The sequence below is a fragment of the Eriocheir sinensis genome, chromosome 56 (genome assembly GCF_024679095.1).
Source record: "Eriocheir sinensis breed Jianghai 21 chromosome 56, ASM2467909v1, whole genome shotgun sequence".
NCBI lineage: Eukaryota > Metazoa > Arthropoda > Malacostraca > Decapoda > Varunidae > Eriocheir > Eriocheir sinensis.
The window spans coordinates 2,646,762-2,667,121 of NC_066564.1; the positions used below are offsets into that span (position 1 = coordinate 2,646,762).

At 46.3% G+C, this 20,360-nt stretch overlaps 1 protein-coding gene across 1 annotated transcript in view; it reads left to right on the forward strand.

Annotated features, from left to right (window-relative positions):
* Window positions 1–1,681: 1,681 nt before the first annotated feature.
* Window positions 1,682–20,360, forward strand: part of LOC126984166 (uncharacterized) — an 84,197-nt gene continuing 65,518 nt past the window's right edge. The window contains exon 1 of the mRNA XM_050837578.1: window positions 1,682–1,742. The gene's annotated coding sequence lies outside the window, so the exon portion shown is untranslated. The remainder of the gene's footprint in view (window positions 1,743–20,360) is intronic.

Below are 20,360 nucleotides of genomic sequence, written 5' to 3' on the forward strand. Positions count from 1 at the left end.
AGACTCACCCATTTCCTATCGCATGTTATCGGGTTGATCCTGTATTGCAGCCATTTCGATTACACTACAATACGCCGGAAATACTCAGTGCTCAGGTAATAAGAGTCGGTGGCGTGACGAAATTACAATGCGTCATTAGCCCCCAGCTGGCATTACGATCCATAGATAAGCTTGTATTGGAGTTATCAAACCAATCCAACTTCCGAGGATTTAGATAAGCAACCACACACACACACACACACACACACACACACACACTAAAAAAAATCTACTTCCACTGATAATTTAGAACTACTGCATTATGAACAGAGCTGGCCAGTGGCATTTCTCGTCTTTACAATGCAGGAAGTGAAGATTAAGTGGCAGCAAAGTAATAGGCAACAAAAAATAAAGAAAGTCCACGCTAAGACTGATTAAGGAAACGCCGTCAGTCAGTCAGCCAGGCCGCGCAGCTGGTGGTTAAATTGCATGATGTGGCGGCAGCGAGAGCAAGGGCTGGTTAATCGAACATAATTAACCGGGAGAGAGTTACTGATGGGGTGGCAGACGTCCGCTTAGGCAACCACTCCGGTATATTTAGCCTCCTTCCGGTTGTTCAGTCCCATTCGATAAGGCAAGCGATTTGGACTGTCACTAAACACATGGTCCAGATACGTAGGCGGGCGGGCAGGGTGAGGGAAGGGGAAGGAAGGGTGTAGGGTGACGAGGGAAGGAGGAGCAGGAGGGGGAGAAGGAGGCTGTGTCAGGGTGCATAGGAGGAGAAGAAAATAAGAAAGGATGGAAGAGGAGGAGAGGTAGGAGGATTCTGCATTAGAGGGTATAAAAGGGGAAGAAAGAAGGAAAGGAGGAGGAGGAGGAGGAGGGTATGTCAGAAGGAATATGAGGGGAGGAGAGGAAGAAAGAGCGGGAGAAGATAGAGGAGGAGGAGGATGCATTAAAAGGTATAGGATGGGAAAAGATTATAGAAGAGAGGGAGGCAGTATAGAAGAGGGAAAAGAAGAGAAAGAGGAGAAAGAGGAGGAGGCTGTGTCCGTAAATACTCCTCGTCCTCTTGAGTTTTAAAGAGGAAGAGGGGTGGTGGTGCTCAGGGGAAGGAACATCGTGCTATCGCTGCCTTATCGCCGTCGGGGAGAGTCGGGTTGCGGCGGCCGATGCGCGAGTCTGTCTTAAAATAGAGGAGCAACACGGCGAGGCTTAGGCAAGACGGACGGCAGGCAGCGAGGTGGGGGTGGTAGGGGGGGGTCACAGCCGGATGCACCTCGCAGCCGGAAATCGCCGAGCCTGGTAATGGCGTAATCAAGGCGTTAGGCAGAGGTGTCGTACCATTACCTGGATTAGTGGTGGTGATGGTGGTGGTGGTGAGTGGGGTGAGTGGTGAGTTACGGTAGTGAGTTTTGGTGGTGATTAGTGTTGGTGGTGATGCTGGTGGTGATGGTGGTGGTGATGGTGGTGGTGATGGTGTGTTGTTCTTGGTAATGGTGAGAGGCGGTGGTGAATGGTGAATGTGGGTGGTGAGGAATAGTGATGAATAGGGAATAATGAGAGAGAGAGAGAGGCACATTTAAACAGGTGTACCAAAAACAAAAAAAACAAAAAAACACTACAATCCCTAACCATGTAGTGCCACCTGTGTTGACGTGGAAACAGGAAAGGTGGAAGATAAAGACTTGCTCCCCTCACACTAAGAAGAGGAGTGAGGCCCGACAGGTGTTCCGGCGGGCAGGTGCAGGACAGACAGGCAGGTAAGCAGGCAGGCAATCAGGTGTTTCTTGAAGTCGTGGTTACCGCAGAGACTCGTGTGATGATAAACAGTTTTGTCTCGATGTCTGTCTATCTTTTTTTGTTTCGTTCATTTTGTTTCTTTCATTTCTTTCTTTCATTTTCTTTCCTATGCTTTCTTTTTCTTTCTTTACTTTGTCGTTCTCTCTCTCTCTCTCTCTCTCTCTCTCTCTCTCTCTCTCTCTCTCTCTCTCTCTCTCTCTCTCTCTCTCTCTCTCTCTCTCTCTCTCTCTCTCTCTCTCTCTCTCTCTCTCTCTCTCTCTATCTCTCTCTCTCTCTCTCTCTCTCTCTCTCTCTCTCTCTCTCTCTCTCTCTCTCTCTCTCTCTCTCTCTCTCTTCGTTCATGAAAGAAAAACGAAAGCACTAGTTAGTATTGTTTTCATTCCTTATTATTTGAAGAAGCCTTATTGGAGGACTTTATTTTATCTGGAGAGGTGTGGGTGTGGGTGTGATGGGGGGAGGGGGGTGGGGGTTGTGTGTGGGGAGGGGAGGGAGGGGTTGTGTGTGTGTGTGTGTGTGTGTGGATGAGAGAGAGAGAGAGAGAGAGAGAGAGAGAGAGAGAGAGAGAGAGAGAATGTAAACAGACACTCCCGGTTCCAGTAGGCCCACATCAGCACCTGGCAATGAATTCTAACCTGAAGAAGCTTATTCCCCTAACCGGCAACTCGCTTAATTATGGCTTACGGTCTAACACGTGGCCAAGGTAACACGGCCTCTAAACACACCGTACATAGGGGCCTCTTTACCCTGGAGACGCGGCATGTGGCTTGGGGCTCGGCGGTGGTGCAGAGTGAAGGGTGGATTATGATTTTTCGCTTTTTTTGTTAAAGGCGCCGCGCACTTAGCTTCTGAAGGCGCCCGTTCGCATATCGGTGATCACGATGCATGTATTTATTTTTCGTTATTTCCTTGTATCTGGTCTCCCTCACCCTCTTCTGCCCTCTTCTATCTTCCCTTCTTCTTCCTCTACTTGCCTTCATCTTCCTCGTTGTCACCTTCTTCTTCCATTCCCTGCACTCTGCCCTCTTCTATCTTCCCTTCTTCTTCCTCCTTGTCACCTTCTTCTTTCATTCCCTGCACTCTGCCCTCTTCTATCTTCCCTTCTTCTTCCTCTACTTGCCTTCATCTTCCTCCTTGTCACCTCCTTCCATTCCCTACGCCCGATTCTTTTATTTATTTATTTTTCGTTATTTCTTGTGTCTGGCCTCCTTCACTCCCTTCTACCCTTCTCTACTTCCCTTTTTCCTTTACTTGCCTTCATCTTCCTCAATGTCACTCCCTTCCATTTCCTACGCCCGTTTCTTATATTTATTTATTGTCCGTCATTTCCTTGTGTCTGGTCTCCATCATCCCCTTCTGCCCTCTTTCACCTTCTCTTCTACTTACCTTCATCTTCTGTGTGACCCTCTTCTTCCATTCCCTGCATTCGTTTTTTCCTTCCTTTTGCCTTTCTCTATCTCCAGTGTCACTTCCTCCTCCCATTCATTTCACACGTTTCCTCCTCCTCCTTTTCGTCCTTCTATTTTCTTCTCTCTTTTGTTTTCTACTCATCTTTCTCTTTCACTTCCTCTCTTCGCCTTCTCTTTCTCTCCTCGTCTTTCTGCCTCCATCCCTTCATTCATTAAATCCCTTTCTCTTTTTTTTTTACCCCTCCCCGTCTTCCTCCTCCTCCTTTCCCTCCCTTTTCCCCTCCTTTCTTACTCTCTTTACTCTCATCTTTCCCCTACTTCCTAATCCCTCCTCCTCCTCCTCCTCGTCCTCACTCCCTACCAATTGTTATCACCCTTTTAAACTCTGCCTGTATCCAATTCGTCATTCCCTTCATCCCTTTACCCTTTCACCTTTTCCTTTCCACAACTCGATCGTCTTAACCAATGAGGCGTGATCCGTTCGTGGCTATCGAGGCGAGCTCGTGAGTGTGTCTGTGAGTTCGTGAGTGTGAGTGAATTCGTGAGTGTTAACTACAATACCAAAACACAAAACAAAACACTCCCTTCATCCCCCCTCTTCCCTTTCAGTCCCTTCTTTCCCTTCTTTTTTCCTTACTTTCCTTTTCTTCGTTCGTGAGTATGAGTGAGTGCGTGAGGCAGGTGTTTTCCAGGTGATCACTAAAGCATTATTGACCCCTTGGCACCGCTACCTATCTACCTCACCTGCAGCTCTTTGGTTAATTCACAGGTAGATTTTGTGTTGTGTTGGTAATGTTGCAAGGGTTATGTATATATTTGTGTGTGTGTGTGTGTGTGTGTGTGTGTGTGTGTGTGTGTGTGTGTGTGTGTGTGTGTGTGTGTGTGTGTGTGTGTGTGTCATTTTCGGATTTGCTTTTCCTTTGTTCCTTTCCTTTTTGTTATTGTTTTGTTTTTCGTATTTCATTTTTCCTTTTTTTCTTTTTCGTTTCTTCCTTCCTTTTATCCGTTTTCTTTCTTTCTTCTTCTTCTTGTCATCCGCTCCTTCCTTCCTTCCTTCCTTCCTTCCTTCCTTCCTTCCTTCGCCGTTTATATGTTGAATTATTAATCGGTGTAATAATTTATTTTGTAAGTATAGTGTAATTGTTGTTTTTATCTTGTAATTGTTGTGTTAAGTTTTGTATTCCGTTGTATAATTGATGTCTTGCATAATTCTCTCTCTCTCTCTCTCTCTCTCTCTCTCTCTCTCTCTCTCTCTCTCTCTCTCTCTCTCTCTCTCTCTCTCTCTCTCTCTCTCTCTCTCTCTCTCTCTCTCTCTCTCTCTCTCTCTCTCTCTCTCTCTCTCTCTCTCTCTCGTTTTTTTATGCCCTGTTTTCTGTCTGTTTATCCTTGACGTCTTGAGAGAGAGAGAGAGACACGTCAATGCAGCTCTCTTTTTTTGTTTTTTTTTCTGTAGTGTTTTCTGGTGTTTTTTTGTGTGTGTTTATTGCGATTCGTGTGTGTGTGTGTGTGTGTGTGTGTGTGTGTGTGTGTGTGTCTTTAATGCCATACCCTGTTTAATAGTACTCACACACACACACACACACACACACACACACACACACACACAAGAACCCCATATCCCCAACAACCCCTTCAACCCCCCTACCCTCCCTCCTCCCTCTCCCCACGCCCCTCCCCCCCCTACACACATCCACAACCATAATGACTCAAGGGACTTTTTTTAATGTCTGTCTAATGACGCGCCGCTTGATGATCCACCGTAATGATGCCCCGTCTAATAACACACTCATCACCACCTTTTACTGCCGCTCGTAAACTTGATAAAAATGAAGCCGGTGAAGGAGGACAAGGAGGAGGAGAAGGAGGAGGAGGAGGAGGAGGAGGAGGAGGAGGGCCGGCCGTCTTGAGGAGGAGGAGGAGCAGGATGAGGAGGAGGAGGCAGGGTGCAGGATAAGGACCAGAAGGAGGAGGAATAAAAGGAGAACATGAGTCTACCAAGGAAGGAACTTAAAGGTTTGTAAAGAGGACGTGAAACGGAGTAAGGAGAAAGGAAGAAGAAAAGTAGGAGAAGGAGATGATGATAATAGTGTTGATGCAGGAAAAGGAACAGAAGGAGGACGAAGAAGAGGAGAGATTGAGTTTACAGAGGAGATGAAACGGAATAGAGAGGAAGGGAGAAGAGGAGGAAGAGATGATGAGAATAGTCTTGATGCAGGAAAAGGAACAGAAGGAGGACTAATAAGAGGAGAGCATGAGTTTACACAGGAAGGGACTCGAGAAAAGGGTAAGAAGGAGGAGGAGGAGGAGGAGGAGGAGGAGGAAGGGGGAGAGTGAGAAAAACAGACGGTCTCCCACCCTCTCCCACTCATCCCCGCACTTAATACCACTTCACTCCCTCCACGAGCCTCTGCTGATAGCGGGTTACTTCTTGATCATGAAAATTACGCCACAGGAATCATACGTTTGCGGCGGCGGAATCGGATTAGTGGACTTTTTCCGGGGTTGTCTGTGGCTCCCGTGTTTCCTTCCGTTCTGCTTCTGTGTGTGGGAGGGAGGGGGGGAGGGGGGGGACAGGTTTTGTATGTGTGTATGTGTGTGTGTGTGTGGAGGGGTTGTGTGTGTGTGGAGGGGGGGTTCATGTAGTCTCCGTGGATATTGCAGTGGTTAAAAATTTCTCTGAGGGGTCTTAAGTCTTATTAGATGTTACAAAGTCAGTGTCAATCGATTTTCTGTGAGTATGGTTTATTGTTATATATGTTTGGTTCTAGTCGGCTTTGTTTGGTTTTAATCGCTCTTAGTTAATCAATCGGCGATGTTTTGGTTTCTCTCATGTAGTTGCGCTTTGTTGAGTTTTCACTCGTTTTCTATCACTTCTAAGTCATTTCCAGTTAGTCTTCAGTCGCTTCAAGTTGATCTTCGCCATGTCTTGTCCTACGTAGTTTCCTGTATATTCAATCACTTCCCACCAGTTTTTAATCACTTTTCACTCAATTTCCGTCGTCTCTGGTCGGTGGTGTCCAAGTCTTTGTCAACCTTACGTACATTTAGTTTGTCTCTGTCGTTATCATTAACTATTCATACTCAGTCCCACTCCGTCCTCGTCTCCTCCAGCTGCCTTGGCTCCGTTCCTTTGGCTCCGGTCAGGTCCCTTTCCTCGGTCTGTGCGCGGATAGATTCAGCGTCGTGTGAGTCGTGGGGCCGCGGCGGCGTTCTTTCGTTAATTCATTCCTGGGGGCGTTAAGTGGCGCCGTCATTTAGAGCTAGAACAAGGGCCGGCGGCGGTAAATCTCGTGGGGTCTGAAAGGCGCCTCGTAAGTGATGGCGGCTGTCCACAACCCGTGAATGCTTCGGCGTGGCAGCGTTATGGCCGCCGCCCCCGTGATGAGTGGTGACCGCCCGTGAGCTACTGGCCGCCCTCCGCCTCCAATTAATGCACCTGACGCGTTGTGAATCTCCCAGGTAAATGGCCGCCCACCTGACTCTCCTGTATATCACATTACTCTCCTTGGGATGTGGGAGGGGAAGGGATGGGTGTCTGGTAGGAGGAGGAAGAGGAGGAGGAGGAGGAGGAAGAGGTCATGCTGGGGGTAGGAGGACTAAGAGGAGGAAGATGAGGAGAAAGAAAGAAGGAGGAGGGGAGGAGGGTGCCCGACAGGTGGGTAGGAGGTATAGTAGAAGGAGGAGGAGGAGGAAGAGGAGGAGGAAGAAGAAAAAGAACAGAAGTAGGAGGAGGGATGCATGGTCTTGCTCTCTATTCTTGCGCGAGGTTTATGCCGACGTGTTTGTGTTTAGGGGAACCATTTGTGTTTGATACGCATAAACGAGAAGTGATCATATTTTTACCCCGGTGAATGGAGTGACGTGTACTCCTCGGCGCGTCGGTGTGTGTGTGTGGAGGGGCCGCCGTGTGTGGTTCGAACCCCGGCGGAGGTGTGAGTGAACGTGTATCTCTTGCCATCATGACGTCACTTGCGCCCGTGACCCGAGATTGTACACCTTGATTGGCGCTTGCAGGTACAATGGCCCCTTCTGACGCAGGTAGGCGTTCTGGATGGCAGGTGAGCTTTGTGTGTGTGTGTGTGTGTGTGTGTGTGTGTGTGTGTGTGTGTGTGTGTGTCAGAAGGGTTACAGAGGTGGCTATTTCCCGGTTTATAATAAGTTCTATTCCCTCCAAATCACTATACATTTAAAACTGTTCCTATACTTTTACTGTGTTTTATATGTCGTAATGTCGATGCACGGTACTCACACCAATTAGCTTTTTTTTATATTTTCTTCCATCCAGCATGATTGTAACCCTAAATTCTTTGCAATCTGGCATTATCTCCGTGTTTCTGCGTCTCTTCGTATCTGTTCTCGATTTCGACGCCGCCAAGGTAAAGAACAAAGAGTAAAACGTCAGGTTAACGAAAGGTGAAATCAGACAGGTGTGACAGGTGAGGGGCAGCACTTAACGCTGGGTAAGGCCGCTAACTGTTGGGTACACTCTCTCTACCTGTTGATCCTTACCTGGAGTTACACCTATAACCTTCACCGACCATCCCCTTCCTTTCCATTCCCATATTCTCCTTTCTCTTTTCTCTCCCTTTGATTTCCCCTACACTCATTTCTCTTATCTCTCTTCCTTTCCCTTTCTCTACGATCTTTTCTCTCTTCCTTTCCCTTCCCATACGTTCCTTTCTCTTCTCTTCTTTCTTTTCCTCTACGTTCACTTCTCCTCTCTCCCCATCCCCTACGTTCCTTTCTCTTCTCTCCTCCTTGCCCTTCCTATACTTTTCTCTTTTCTTTTCCCTTCCCTAACGTTTCTTTCTCCTCTCTCCTCCTTTCCCTTACCGTACGTTCCCCTTCACCTCCCATACGTTCCTTTTTTCTACCTCTTTCTCGTTCTTGTTCCACTCTTTTATTGGCTTCTCTCCTTCGTCTATTTTTCTTTTATGTTCTTATTCAGCTTTTCTTGTCCGCTTGTCTCCCTTCGTTTGTCTCTTTCCTTCCCTCGCTCTCTTTTTTTTCGATATACTTATTATAAACATGTTCAGTCCATTCTCACACACGCACACACACAAAACTAAAAATTCATGCAAATACTGAAAAAAAAAGAGCTTGGTGATCAAACTTCAGCAAATTCAAGCACTTTATTCAAATGATATGCTGAAAACAGTTTAGATATAATATGTCTGTCTGCTTGCCTCTGTCTGTCTGTCCGTCTGTCTGTCTGTCTCTCGTTTTGTCTCTATGTCGACTAGTCTGTTCACATCTCTGTTAGTCATCCTCTTACTGTCCGTGTTCCAGAGGTTGTCTTTTTTGCATTCATAAATTTCATCAGGTAAAAAGTCGTCTTATGCTATATATGAGAGAGAGAGAGAGAGAGAGAGAGAGAGAGAGAGAGAGAGAGAGAGAGAGAATAAAAATAAAAAAAACACTTGCATTCAAAACTCAACTAAGGTACAAAAACCCATCTTAGTTAACTTATTCATCATCCCTAAAAAAAAAAATAATAATATAGTGAGATTTCAGGTACCTTCGTTAGTATATCACAGGTAATGCTCAGGTGTGGGGCTCGGTAGATAGAAATTATAGTGGAGAGCGTCGGGGAGTGGATCAGAACGCCTCTTACAACCATAGCGAGGGTGGAGTAGGTTCTTGAAGGCGGATTGAACCCCTTTCAAACGCCCCTCGAACCCCTATACATACATGACCCGCCTCAGTAACCCCGCACCTCTCAACCCCGAACCTTACCCAATACTCTACTTCCCCTTCTTCATCCTCTTTCCTTCCTTTCTTCCTTCTTTCCATCTTTCCTCAAAACCCAAAATCTTTCACAATACCCTACGTTCCTCTTTTCTACCTCCTTACCTCCTTCTTCAGCCTTCCTTCCTTCCTTCCTTTCTTCCTTCTTCTCTCCTTCCTTTCTTCTTCCTTCTTTCCTTCCTTCTTCCTTTTTCTTTCCTTCCTTCCTCACAACAGGTAACTAAAAACCAGGTGTGTATTGCTACCTTTCAAGACGAACAGGTGAAGGGGGGAGGTGTGGACTCGCTGTGTGTACGGTATATATCGAGAAATAATTAGATGTTTGTGTTGAATGATGCTGAGGAATTAAGTTTGATAGAAGAGGAGGAAGAGGAGGAGGAGGCGGAGGAGGAGGAGGAGGAGGTAGACACTCGTGGCCTCATTAGCTGTGCATGTGGCCAGCTTGCTCTTACCACTTTAATTAGTTTTTTTCACTTACCTGAGAGCACCTCCACCTTAAGTTGTGTGTGTGTGTGTGTGTGTGTGTGTGTGTGTGTGTGTGTGTGTGTGTGTGTGTGTGTGTGTGTGTGTGTGTGTGTGTGTGTGTGTGTGTCTCTCTCTCTCTCTCTCTCTCTCTCTCTCTCTCTCTCTCTCTCTCTCTCTCTCTCGCCTGTTATCTTTTATGGCAATGTTCTTGTCTTGATAATGTGATAATTCGGCACTTTGGTCGGACTGTTGTACATATTCCTTGCTTTTTTGTTTGCTCAGTTCATCCTCTTGTCTATTTCCATGTTTATTTGTGTTTCGTGAGCCTCGTTTTTCGTTCCCTCAACACCGGGTACATTTTTGTTTGCTTGTTTTCCCTCTTTTACTCTGTTTTTGTTTCGTGGTTTCCTGATTTGAAGTTCATTGTTTTCATTCTCTTTGTTGCTTTTTTTACTGTTTACTTCTTGTTTACTTTCCCCTGCTCGGTCTCTTAAGTTTGCCTTGTGTTAAAAGTTTCACAATAATAATTCCTGCTGGCTCTCTCTCCCTCTCTCTCTCCCTCCCTCTCCCTCGCGTTGAGTGCCAAACAAATTTATTCATTGCGCACTGTAAACTCTGCGTTGCGTGCGAGGATGTCAGTTACGGGAAAGCATTTTTTTTACGTTAATTGTCCAGTGGCATGGCATCGTAACTTGCTATTTTGTGTTGCCTTGTGTTTGTTTTTATTTAATTTACTCTGTTGTGCCTTGGGTCTTGTTTTGCTCCGCCAACTTACTAACTGTGCATGCGTTGAACATCTTATGAGTCCCTCTGGTTTATGCTGAGAGTGATTCATGCACGTTATGTTCCTCTTCCTCATCCCTGGTTTATTACGTGTATTACTGTTGAGTGCGGCACGAAGGCTACACACACACACACACACACACACACACACACACACACACACACACACACACACACACACACACACACGCACAGGCACACTCAAGCCCAGGCATACACACAACACACGCACACACGCACAGACACGCACAGGCACACTCAAGCACAAGCGCACACACACACTGACACAGGGATAGACGCAGGTATACACGCACACGCACACACACACGCACACACAGTCTTCATGTACGCATTACCTGTGGCTGGCGTGTAGTTACAGGTGATGGTCTGACTATTCCTCCTTCATTACCTGCCTTTCCTCACCTCATCCACCTCTTCCCATACACCTCCCCCCCTCCACCTCCTCCTCCCCCACGCCCAGACGGTCTATATATCCGTCTGTCTAATGAAGAGTGAGTGGCAGACGTAGACATAAAATACACACACACACTTACTCCCGTACACACACATATCACGCTGGAGATGAGGGAAGCAGATGGACATACGGGAAGGGAAGTGTAAATAGAAGAATGTTTTGTTGATATTGTATTTTCTTCCTCACGGAATATTTTAATTATGAAACAAGTCTTCTCTCTTTTTAAGTTTGTGTGTGTTAAACCGATTATTTATTTTTTATTTTATTTATGCGATTGATGAGGGAAGTGAAAATTTGTTGTGTTGAATATATGGAGTCTTTGGGTTTGCACAGTAAGATATCATTTAGTAAGGGAAGAAAAATGTTAGACGAAAATTTGTTACAGATTAAAAAAAAATGACTAATGAAATACCGTAAGCATGTAAAAGGAAAACAAGAACCATCAAACTGTTTTCTTTAATTAAAATTCTTACTAATAAACTGTTCTAAATTGCAACTCTGAGTAACAGCGTTCGTAATAAAACTTAATCAACTGCTCTTCATAATATAACTCTATATATTAACCTGTTCTTAATTAAAACTATACATGACAAACTGTTCTCCATAAAACTTAAATATTAAACTCCTATTCATTAAAACTAAACAGTACTGCCCTTAATAAACTAAATAATAAATCACTCATAATTAAAACTAAATCACCTGTTTTCTCATAATTAACACTAAATAATCAACTGCTCTTCCTAATATAACTCCATATATTAACCTGTTCTTAATTAAAACTATATATCACAAACTGTTCTCCATAAAACTTAAATATCAAACTCCAAGTCATAATTAAAACTAAATAATAACCTGTTTTCTCATAATTAACACTAAATAATCAACACCTCCGTACACCAGGTATTGAGCGGCGGTGCGCGGGAGAGTCAGCAAGGTGTGCACGGGCCATGTGTTCACACCAGGTAATTACTCGCCCAGGCAGCCGCGTTGGCCCGCTGATAGATGGCTCTATTTTTCTATTCACGCTCCAGCCGTAAGAAGGTTCTGTAATTGCTCCGCGCCTGAGTTAGTGTCAAAATGAGTTCCTGGACGCCATTCACATCGGGGAAAATATCGTCCCTCGCCTTCCTGCTTATTTGAGAGCGTAAAAAAAGGAGAATTATGTGGTTGTTTTTGTTAATTCTTTATATTTCTTGCGCAGTTCCTTTATTTACTTATACGGATTGCTGCTGTCCCATCTCTATCTTCATTTACCTTTCTAATCATGTATCTCACTCTGTCTGTCTTTTCCCCCTGCCCTTTCCCATTCCTCCCTTTCCCTCTCCACTGTCATTCTCTTCCCTTCCTTTCGCTTCCTCCTCCTCCTCCTCATCTTTTTATTCATGTCTCTATATCTGTCTCTTCCCCCTGCTCTTCCCCTTTCCTCCCTTTCCCTCTCCACTGTCATTCTCTTCCCTTCCTTTCGCTTCCTCCTCCTCCTTCTCATCCTTTTATTTGCCTTCTACTCTACTACTCTCTTCATTATTCTAAATCCTCCTACATCCCTCTTCCTCTCTCTAAGTCTCCTCTCTACTCCTACTTTATCTTTTCCCTTCCCTTCATTTCTCTTCACCTGACCCTTATCCTTCCTCCCTACTTTTCCATCCCTTGTTTCCTCTTCCCTTCCCTTCTCCTCGTCCCTTCCTTTTCCCTTCTTCCCTACCTCGTCACCCCTCATATCCTCTTCTCTTTGCTTCCTCTCGTCTTTATCCTTATCTTCCTCCCTCTCGCCTCACCTCTCGTCTTCTCTTCCCCTCCCTTCCCTTCGTCACTACCTTGATTCTTCCTCCCTAGCTTCTCCTCCCTAGTTTCCTCTTCCTGTCCCTTTCCTTCCCTTCCTTTCCCTTCGTCCTTACCTTCCCTTCCTTTCCCCTCATCCTTACTTTAATCTTTTCCCTACCACTCCTACCTCCTTTCTCTTCGCCTCTTCTCGCCTTAGCTGACCTGGGTTGACCTGGTAATGGGACCTCGTTTTCCCCGGCTCCCTTAGGCCCGCCACTCCAGCCTCGTTAGTCAAATACTCACTCGCCTTCAGTAATTAGGGCGAGGCGAGTTTTCTTGTCTCTGGTGTTTTGTGTCTTGGTTTTATTCTTTATTTTTTTATGTGATCTTTTTTTCTGTTCCTTTTATGCTGTTAACTCGGTCTCTCTTCTCTGGTATGGGATTTTGTTGTTGTTTTTTGTTTTTGTTTTGATGTTCTTTTGTGTATGTGTCGTTTTATGTTCTTACGACGTTGTTTGTTTGTTTGTTTGGTTGGTTGGTTAGTTGGTGTTTGTTTTTGTTTTCTGTTGTGTTTTGTTTTTCGTGTGGTGGTTTCCTATTTTCATTTATTTATTTATTATTTTTTGTGGATTTTTACGTTATTTCTTATTTTCTTCTTTTCTCTTTGATTTATTATTTATTATTTTCTTTTTTCTTTGATTTATGTTAATTTTAGTTGAGTACCTTTATTTATTATGTTTTTCAAGCGTCTGATTTCAATACTTTTTATTTTATTTTAACGTTTGAGATCTTTTTTTTTCATTCCCCTGTTATTTTTTTCTTAATTTGTCAGCGTATCTGATGTCTGTTACGCCTCACCTCCCCTCAACACACCCACCCACCCACACCCACCCACACCCACACACACACACACACACACACACGTTGTTTACCTTTACAGCCAGTTATAAAGGTGTACACGCCCCCTCACGCACACGGTCGCATAATACCAAAGAAAGAAAGAAGGAAGTAGCGGCGGCCATAACATAATTATTTACATAGAGACTAAAAGGCGAACAAGGGAAGGTGAAGAAAATGGGAAGAAGAGAGATGGAAGAGAGAGTGAAGAGGAGAAGAAAGAAAGTGAAAGGAAGAACGATGGAGAAAAGTAGATGGGAGATGAAAGAAAGTGGAAGAAAGAACGATGAAGAATAGAGTAGATGGGAGAAGAGAGGAGGCGGGAGAAAGAAAGATGTGAAAAAAAATGAATGGAAGGAGTAACTAAAAGAAGATCATGGAAAGAAAGGATGAATGAGACGAGACAAGGAAGGGAGAGTAAGGAAGAAAGGAGTGGAAGAAATAGACTAAAAGAGTGATATGAAAAGGGAGGCAGGAAGAATGGGAGAGAAGGAAATTGGGAGGAAGCGTGCGTAAGAGAAATGGGAGGAAGAGAAAGGAAAATGAGAGAGAGAGAGAGAGAGAAGAAACATGAATGGTCGGGATCTGATCTGATGTTGCTCTCCTGTATATGATATTTCGTGTTTTGTGTCTGGTATGTTTGTGTTAGATGTATATTCATTCACGGCGGCGTACTTATCTTCCAGTCCCAGTCTCTGCCACAAGCGTTTTCCAGTTATGTGGCTCTTCATCTTCATCCTTCATTCGGTTCTCTACTTCAAGCGTTCCTGTCGCCCCGCGCTTCGTTGCTCATCACCAATTCAAGGTTTTAATTTTCTTCTTTTCTTCCCTACTTGCCGGCCCTCTACTACTGTTAATCCCGTTTTTCTTTCTTTTTTTTTTACCTTTCTTTCCTCTCCTCTCCTCTCCTCACTCATTCAGCGTTGCCCTCTTCCTCCAACATAACCATCTCCTTTTCTTCCTCCTCCACCCCCTCCCCTCCTCATCCTCCTTCAAGCCCCCTCCCTTCCCTTTCTCCGGCCAGCCTCTCGTTTCATTTTCTTAGAATCGTAAGAACAAAAAGGTCGACTTCCTTAAGATATTCACGGGGCGGGATGAAAAGCCTCAGGTAATTAGTCTGCTCGCTCAAGAAGGCCCGCAAAATGAAGCGTTTTGTCCAGGAGAATGTTAAGCCACGGCTGGGCGTAAGGGCGCCGCCAGGGGCCTCGCAACACGGGGCCGCTGGTCATAAGGCGCCGGCCGGAGTGCCACTGAATTCATACAAAAAAAAATTCAAGGAGTTCTCGGGGCATGAAGAGATCAAGCCACACGGGTCCTTAGAGTCGTAATTCTCCGGGCAAAGGCTGGACGGTATTCCTTGTGGGCCGCGTGGCAATGGAGGGCGGCGGCCGGGAGTGACCAGACCCTCTCTCAGGTTTCACTAGTTTTGGTGTGTTTTCTGGCACAGCGGGACAGCCGAGGCACCTGCCGGAGCGCTCAGGCGGGGCCTACACAGAGAGGCTCCTCGGGCCCTCTGTGCAGCGCCCCGGGTCAACAAACTCTTCCTCCCAAGACGGCGGGCAGGAGGGCGGCGGAGGGGCGGGGGCAGCGGCGGGGGTGGGGGGCATGGGGCTATGACGGACGCCCGCTCGCCTGTGTTAACCAAAAAGAGAAATCTTCCGAAAACAAACAAGAATATCAGCGTGTCTTGAAGAGAGGAAAAAAAAAGAAGTCTTGAATACAGTGTAGCCAAGGCCGGTGAGGCGCGTTGGTGGCACTACAGCCCATGACCTGCAGTGCCGCGGCCACGTGAGGGCGGCGCCGGGGTCACTGCCGCGGGGGTGGGGTTAGCGGGGTCAGGGTCGGGTCGGGAGGTGAGGAGTGCCAAGTTCATTTTCCTCGGGTACTGATTACGGTGCCGTAGGACAAAAGTGCCATTGAGGTGCCGCAGTGGGAAGACGGACCAAAAGCTTCCTTGGCGGCACTGCTCCGGGCCAGGTAGAGGGCGAGTCCGAAGACGGAGACAGCAGCCGGAGGGAACATTTTTATGCCCCGTCGCGGCCCTCGTTAGCCGCGTGTGTTTGGCCTCAACTTGGACTCGTTCGGACACACTTGACCCTGTCTAGTGCGTGTCTGAGGTGCCACTTCCCCCCCCTCCACCCTGCCCCCCTCCGCCTCCTCCCTTCTCTTCCCTCCCCTTTCCTCTTCCTTCCTTCCTTCTCTCCTCTTTCTGTGATGCTTTACCTATCCCCCCCTCCCTCCCCTCCCTCCCTCGTCTGATTCCTTTTCTATGCGTCCCCCTCCTATCTCCTCCTCTTCTTCCTCCTTCTCCTGCCACTGCTTCCCCCTCCCATCACCCTTCCCTTCTTCCCCTAGCCCTCCTCTCTCCCCCTTTCCTTTCAATTGCCTTTATTTCCATACCTTCCCTACCTGCCCTCTTTCTCTCTTCTGGGCTTCTTACAGCACCCATACCTCCCCCTCCCCATCCTCTTTACCTAGCGTCCTCCTCCCCTCTATCTCCCCTCCTTTCTCTTCTACTGCCCCTCCTTCTCCCAGCACCCATCTGACCCCTTCCTTACCTAACATCCTCCTGGTTCCCCATACCCCCATCCCCTTCCCTTTCATCGTTCTCCTTCTCTTAGTCATCCCCCCTCCCTGCCCCCCCCATCTCCTCCTCTCTCCCCATACCAACATAACAGGGGGAGAGTCTGGGGGACCGAGGAGGTTGTTGTTGCTGTGTGGTGGCCTTCCAGAAACCTCTTGGTGTTTAATTAAAGATGTTAAATAATTAGAACGCCCACCTTTGTTTTGGGGAATTGTACCTTTCTTTACCCGCTTGTATGTGGAGGGCGGAGGTGGAGGAGGTGAGAGTGAGAGCTGAGGAGGAGAGAAGAAGGTTGGAGGGAATGGGCAAAGAGGGAAAAATGGAAGGAGTAGGAGGAGGAAAAGAAAAGTTGAGTGGGAGGAAAGAGGATGGAGGGAATGGGTAAAGAGGGGAAGAATGAAAGGAACAGGAGGAGGAAAAGAGCTAAGGGGGGGGGGGGGGGGAAGAGGGGTGGAGGGAATAGGTAAGGAGGGAGGAATGAAAGAAACAGGAGGAGGAAGAAAAGAGCTAAAGGAGGAGAAAAGAGGGTCAGAGGGAATGGGTAAGGAGGGAGGAATGAAAGTATTAGGAGATGGAGAAAAGGAGTAGGAGGAGGAGAAAGAGGAGTAGACGCAAGATTGAGGAGTGAATGTGGGATGAAGGAATGGGAGTTCGGAGAGAGAAGAAAAATAAGGTGTGTGTCTGGGGGTGTTATGGGGAGGGGAGAGAAAACAAGGAGGGGAGAGAAAATGTGGAAGAGAAATAGAGGCTAGGTTGGGGAGTGAATATGGGGTGAAGAAATTGTGTTTAAAGGAGAGGGAAAAAAGTTGAGGGGTTTCTTATGGGTGGTGGGGGAAGAGAGGGGAGGGGAGGAAAGGGGAGGTAGAGAAAAAGTAGATATGAAAAGTGAGTGAAGGGGAAGGGTTGAAGGGGAGGGTAAAGAATGGGTTGGGGATATTGTAAAGGAATGGGTGAGGGGGAGCTAAGGGGTGTTAGGGGGAAAGGAGGGAAAGAGGGGAGGGAAGGGAGGGGAAGGGGAGGGTAAGATGAGAAGTAAGAGGGACAAGGAAGGGGATTTAAGGTATGTGTATGGGATAGGAAAGGGGAGGGTAAAGATTGGGTTAGGGATAGGGTAAAGGAATGGGGGAGAGGGTGCTAAGGGGTATGTTTGGGGTGTTAGGAGGGAAAGAGGGGAGGGGAGGGAAGGGGAGGGGAAGGGAGGGGAGGGGTGGGAGGGTAAGGTAAGGTTGGGTTTAGTTCTGAACACACACACACGGTCGGAGAGTTCCCTGGAAACGTCAATTATGGATCACCTCTTAACTGGGGTGGGATGAAGGGCGCTAACTGACTCTCCTTCCTTCTCCTCCTCCTCCTCCTCCTCCTCCTCCTCCTCCTCCTCCTCCTCCCATCCTTTAGTTCCTTTCCACCTCCACTTCCAACCATGTTTCCTTTCTCTCTCTCTCTCTTTCTCTCCCTCCCTCGCACTCCAGTTCCCAGCCTTCTTTGCGTCTTTCTGTCTGTCTGTCTTTTCTCTCTCTCTCTCTCTCTCTCTCTCTCTCTCATTCATTTTTTTTTTAATTTACATTTTCAAACCTTGTATTTATATAATTATAAGAACATAAGAACATAAGGAGTCTGCAAGAGGCTGGTTGGGACATTACACACAAAAAAGTACTTCAAATAAAACAAAATTGGAGGTTTTCGTGATAGTTTCGGTTTGGTTACTGCAGTCGACGATAAATATAATAAATAGACTGATCAATAAATTAGATAATTTTATATGTACGTGTGGCCATTATTTCGATATTTTGTTTTAACTCGCAAAAATACTTCTACGTTATTACTTTTAGTGCTATACCACATGTTATTAACTCGATCAAAACACTCAAAATCGATATAGAACACTTGAGCGCATAAACTTTTTAACTGGTAAAATTTGGTCAAAGTGTTTATAAAGGAGGTAATTAAAAGCTGGACTCTCTTCCTCATTTACTTTCCTCATTTACTCTTCACCATCTCATTTACTTTTACCATTTTCATTTTCTCTTTCCTCTTTCATTTCCCTTTTTTTCTTTCATTTACTCTTTTCTTTCATTTACTCTTCACCATCTCATTTACTTTTACCATTTTCATTTTCTCTTTCCTCCTTCATATCCTTTTTTTCTTTCATTTACTCTTCTTTCATTCCTCTTTGGTCCTTCCATCCTCTTTTTCTCGTTCATTAACTCTTTCCTCTTTCTTTTCCTCTTTCCTCTTTCCAACAGTTGTGAATAATCGAAGTCGTTTCCTAAAGCTTGCTGGAAAAAGATGAGGAGGAGGAAGAGGAAGAGGAGGAGGAGGAGGAGGAGGAGGAGAAGCAGCAGTAAATAATGGAGAAATAGGGAAATGAAAGATGCAGAGAGAGAGAGAGAGAGAGAGAGAGAGAGAGAGAGAGAGAGAGAGAGAGAGAGAGAGAGAGAGAGAGAGAGAGAGAGAGAGAGAGAGAGAGAGAAGGTGGAGACGAAGACTGAAGAGGAGGAGGAGGAGGAAGAGGAGGAGGAGGAGGAGGAGGAGGAGGAGGAGGAGGAGGAGGAGGGAGAGGAGGAGGAGGAAGAGGAAATAAAAGAGGATACAGAGAAATAAAAAGGTGAAGGAAAAATCGACTGCAGAGGAAACAAAAAAAAAAGAAGGAAACAAAAATAAAAGAGAAGGAAAACGAGAGAGGAAGAGAAGGAAGAAAAGGAAGGAAGAAGAGGGAGAAGAGAGAAGGATGAAGCGAGGAGTAGAAGGGAGAAGACAAGAAAGAGAGAGGAAGAGAAGAAAGACAAGGAAGAAAAGAGAGAAAGAGAAGGTGGTAGGAAGAAAAGAGAGAATAAATACATGAAAGAAAAGAGAAAAAGATGAAAAATAATTAAGAGGAAGAAAAAAGGAAAAAGGAAAAAAGAGAATGAAGAAGAGACCGACAAAGAAGAGAGAGAAAAAGTGTGAACCAGGAAGAGAATGAGAAAGAGTGAGAGAGAGTGAGAGAGGGTACAGTTCTTGAAGGAGGCGTGCCGGGAGTAATTAGTCTTGTCTTTAAGGAGGGAAAAGTCATCTTCTCATTAGGTCCTGCATCGCGCCTCGTCCCGGGCAGGTGCAAGGCTTGGGAATGTGCTGGGAACGGACCTCAGAGGCTCGGTTTCTGATTTGTATAAGGGTGTTTTCTCTCTCTCTCTCTCTCTCTCTCTCTCTCTCTCTCTCTCTCTCTCTCTCTCTCTCTCTCTCTCTCTCTCTCTCTCTCTCTCTCTCTCTCTCTCTCTCTCTCTCACCTATTTTTCCTTTTTTTATCAACTTTATTCCTTCATTTCAAAAGGAGGGTATCGGGACACCTCTCCTCCCGAAATTGACCTCTTTTTGGCCACTCCTTTGACCTCTATTCAGGAACAGTAAGTAGCGGGCTTTTTTTTAATATTTTTCTTTACGCCCTTGAACTGTCTCCTTAGCTGTATAAAAAAAAATGACCTCCCAACGCACCCCACGCTCGCCCTTCTCCTGTCCTTCTTCTCTCTCCTCTCCTTCATCTCCATCATCATCTTCCTTCTCTCCTCTCTTATCATCCTCCTCCTCCTTCCCAAGCAGAATCCCAGCACTCACATTTCTTTCCTCAGCGCTCGACTCTCCTTCCTAATTGAGTGTTTTCCTCCTCCTTCTCTTCCTCCTCTGCCTCCTCCTCCTTTCCCGTGAATATCAACACTGCACATGTCTGGCGTCTCTTGCACCGACTAATTACCGCTGCCTTCACCTGAGTCGGCGGCAGGCAGGTGTTTGTCAAGGTAGAGCGCGGCACAGTATTCCTTCGTCTCATTAATAGCGATGTTTTCCGTGTATTTATTTATTTATTTCGTTAGTTGGTTAGTTATTTACATATCTGCGTTGAGGTGGTTTGACTGAATATATTGTTTGGTGTGTGTGGGGGGAGAGGGGGAAGGGAGTGTGTGTGTGTGTGTGTGTGTGTGTGTGTGTGTGTGTGTGTGTGTACCGAGATTCATAGGCTTATGTATACGGACGCCTCAGAGAACCTCCAAGTAAGCAAACACACACACACACACACACACACACACACACACTCGCTTTCTCCCTCTTTCCCTCTTTCCTCCCTTCATTCCTCTTTCAATCCCCCTCCCCATCCTTCCCTCCTTCCCCTTCCGTCCCTCCCTGCTTTTTCTCGCTTCACTCCCCCCCACAACCTTCCCCAACAACCTCCTTAGTCGGCAAAGATAATTCGCTGCCGATAAAGACTAATTGATAGCCGGGAATCACGGGGTCGACGCTGTAATGCCCGGAGTGCTTGTTCAGACCCGCGGGGTGCCGAGTTGGCGTGGCTGGCGATAAGGGAGGATTAATGACCGAGCCGAGAGGTGACGGGTGAAAGGTGTGGCGACGGAGGTGACGAGGGTGACGCTTGTGTTGACGGCGTGTGATGATGATGATAGGTGACGTGGGGATGGAGGGGGGGAGGGGG